At 41.8% G+C, this 3,523-nt stretch overlaps 3 non-coding genes across 3 annotated transcripts; all 3 read right to left on the reverse strand.

The window, feature by feature from the left end:
- Positions 1-921: 921 nt before the first annotated feature.
- Positions 922-994, reverse strand: trnar-ccu (transfer RNA arginine (anticodon CCU)). The gene has a single exon. It is a non-coding gene; the product is annotated as a tRNA-Arg (tRNA).
- A 1,024-nt stretch (positions 995-2,018) lies between these two features.
- On the reverse strand, positions 2,019-2,091 carry trnar-ccu (transfer RNA arginine (anticodon CCU)). Its single transcript has one exon. It is a non-coding gene; the product is annotated as a tRNA-Arg (tRNA).
- A 1,318-nt stretch (positions 2,092-3,409) lies between these two features.
- On the reverse strand, positions 3,410-3,482 carry trnar-ccu (transfer RNA arginine (anticodon CCU)). The gene has a single exon. It is a non-coding gene; the product is annotated as a tRNA-Arg (tRNA).
- Between the last annotated feature and the right edge of the window lie 41 nt (positions 3,483-3,523).

Raw genomic sequence — 3,523 nt, forward strand, 5'->3', positions numbered from 1 at the left:
TTTAAACTGACTGGTTAGCAGAGGATGTTTTCGATCCATTGACCTCTGGGTTATTGGCCCAGTACACATCCACTGCGCCACTCTGCTTTCCACCACTTCAGAAAAAACTAGATTTCACAATTCATGGCTTAGGAGGCCAGTGTCTTAGGCCACTGGGGTTCTTTGTAATCAATCTGACCAATACGAACTGATGGAAGAGGTAAAAAAAATGTATAATGGCACTTACACATGGAATGAAACTAGGCATGTTTTTAAATATTTGTTCGCACTTCAATGCTAAAAAAGCTTGTTAGCAGAAAATGCTTTTGATCCATTAACCTCTGGGTTCTTGGCCCAGCATTCTTCCGCTGCGCCACTCTGCTTTCAGCCACTTCAGACAAGACTAGATCTCACAATCCATTGCTGAGGAGGCCAGTGTCTTAGGCCACTGGGGTTCTTTGTAATCAATCTGACCAATACGAACTGATGGAAGAGGTAAAAAAAATGTATAATGGCACTTACACATGGAATGAAACTTGGCATGTTTTTAAATATTTGTTCGCACTTCAATGCTAAAAAAAGCTTGTTAGCAGAAAATGCTTTTGATCCATTAACCTCTGGGTTCTTGGCCCAGCATACTTCCGCTGCACCACTCTGCTTTCAGCCACTTCAGACAAGACTAGATCTCACAATCCATTGCTGAGGAGGCCAGTGTCTTAGGCCACTGGGGTTCTTTGTAATCAATCTGACCAATACGAACTGATGGAAGAGGTAAAAAAAATGTATAATGGCACTTACACATGGAATGAAACTACGCATGTTTTTAAATATTTGTTCGCACTTCAATGCTAAAAAAGCTGGTTTTGCAGAAAATGTTTCTTGATCCATCAACCTCTAGGTTTATGGACCCAGCACTCTTCCATTGCACAACTATGTTTCAACCACCCCAGATGGGACTTGAACCCACAATTCCTGGCTTAGGAGGCCAGTGCCTTATCCATTAGGCCACTGGGGCTATTCGTAGTTTTTCACAACCAGTACGAGCTGATAGAAGCAGCAAAAACAATGTGTAATCGACGGCATTGACACATGCCCATGAAATTCCGCTTTATTATTTATGTTCGCGTTTCATTTTTTTAAACTGACTGGTTAGCAGAGGATGTTTTCGATCCATTGACCTCTGGGTTATTGGCCCAGTACACATCCACTGCGCCACTCTGCTTTCCACCACTTCAGAAAAAACTAGATTTCACAATTCATGGCTTAGGAGGCCAGTGTCTTAGGCCACTGGGGTTCTTTGTAATCAATCTGACCAATACGAACTGATGGAAGAGGTAAAAAAAATGTATAATGGCACTTACACATGGAATGAAACTAGGCATGTTTTTAAATATTTGTTCGCACTTCAATGCTAAAAAAAGCTTGTTAGCAGAAAATGCTTTTGATCCATTAACCTCTGGGTTCTTGGCCCAGCATACTTCCGCTGCGCCACTCTGCTTTCAGCCACTTCAGACAAGACTAGATCTCACAATCCATTGCTGAGGAGGCCAGTGTCTTAGGCCACTGGGGTTCTTTGTAATCAATCTGACCAATACGAACTGATGGAAGAGGTAAAAAAAATGTATAATGGCACTTACACATGGAATGAAACTAGGCATGTTTTTAAATATTTGTTCGCACTTCAATGCTAAAAAAGCTTGTTAGCAGAAAATGCTTTTGATCCATTAACCTCTGGGTTCTTGGCCCAGCATACTTCCGCTGCACCACTCTGCTTTCAGCCACTTCAGACAAGACTAGATCTCACAATCCATTGCTGAGGAGGCCAGTGTCTTAGGCCACTGGGGTTCTTTGTAATCAATCTGACCAATACGAACTGATGGAAGAGGTAAAAAAAATGTATAATGACACTTACACATGGAATGAAACTAGGCATGTTTTTAAATATTTGTTAGCACTTCAATGCTAAAAAAGCTGGTTTTGCAGAGAATGTTATTTGATCATGGACCCAGCACTCTTCCAATGCACAACTATGTTTCAACCACCCCAGATGGGACTTGAACCCACAATCCCTGGCTTAGGAGGCCAGTGCCTTATCCATTAGGCCACTGGGGCAATTGTTAGTTTTTCACAACCAGTACGAGCTGATAGAAACAGCAAAAACAATGTGTAATCGACGGCATTGACACATGACCCATGAAATTCCGCTTTATTATTTATGTTCGCGTTTCATTTTTTTAAACTGACTGGTTAGCAGAGGATGTTTTCGATCCATTGACCTCTGGGTTATTGGCCCAGTACACTTCCACTGCGCCACTCTGCTTTCCACCACTTCAGAAAAAACTAGGTTTCACAATTCATGGCTTAGGAGGCCAGTGTCTTAGGCCACTGGGGTTCTTTGTAATCAATCTGACCAATACGAACTGATGGAAGAAGTAAAAAAAATGTATAATGGCACTTACACATGGAATGAAACTAGGCATGTTTTTAAATATTTGTTCGCACTTCAATGCTAAAAAAAGCTTGTTAGCAGAAAATGCTTTTGATCCATTAACCTCTGGGTTCTTGGCCCAGCATACTTCCGCTGCGCCACTCTGCTTTCAGCCACTTCAGACAAGACTAGATCTCACAATCCATTGCTGAGGAGGCCAGTGTCTTAGGCCACTGGGGTTCTTTGTAATCAATCTGACCAATACGAACTGATGGAAGAGGTAAAAAAAATGTATAATGGCACTTACACATGGAATGAAACTAGGCATGTTTTTAAATATTTGTTCGCACTTCAATGCTAAAAAAGCTTGTTAGCAGAAAATGCTTTTGATCCATTAACCTCTGGGTTCTTGGCCCAGCATACTTCCGCTGCACCACTCTGCTTTCAGCCACTTCAGACAAGACTAGATCTCACAATCCATTGCTGAGGAGGCCAGTGTCTTAGGCCACTGGGGTTCTTTGTAATCAATCTGACCAATACGAACTGATGGAAGAGGTAAAAAAAATGTATAATGGCACTTACACATGGAATGAAACTAGGCATGTTTTTAAATATTTGTTCGCACTTCAATGCTAAAAAAAGCTTGTTAGCAGAAAATGCTTTTGATCCATTAACCTCTGGGTTCTTGGCCCAGCATACTTCCGCTGCACCACTCTGCTTTCAGCCACTTCAGACAAGACTAGATCTCACAATCCATTGCTGAGGAGGCCAGTGTCTTAGGCCACTGGGGTTCTTTGTAATCAATCTGACCAATACGAACTGATGGAAGAGGTAAAAAAAATGTATAATGGCACTTACACATGGAATGAAACTACGCATGTTTTTAAATATTTGTTCGCACTTCAATGCTAAAAAAGCTGGTTTTGCAGAAAATGTTTCTTGATCCATCAACCTCTAGGTTTATGGACCCAGCACTCTTCCATTGCACAACTATGTTTCAACCACCCCAGATGGGACTTGAACCCACAATTCCTGGCTTAGGAGGCCAGTGCCTTATCCATTAGGCCACTGGGGCTATTCGTAGTTTTTCACAACCAGTACGAGCTGATAGAAGCA

The sequence above is a fragment of the Oncorhynchus masou genome, unplaced genomic scaffold (genome assembly GCF_036934945.1).
Source record: "Oncorhynchus masou masou isolate Uvic2021 unplaced genomic scaffold, UVic_Omas_1.1 unplaced_scaffold_15885, whole genome shotgun sequence".
In the NCBI taxonomy this organism is placed as follows: Eukaryota; Metazoa; Chordata; class Actinopteri; order Salmoniformes; family Salmonidae; genus Oncorhynchus; species Oncorhynchus masou.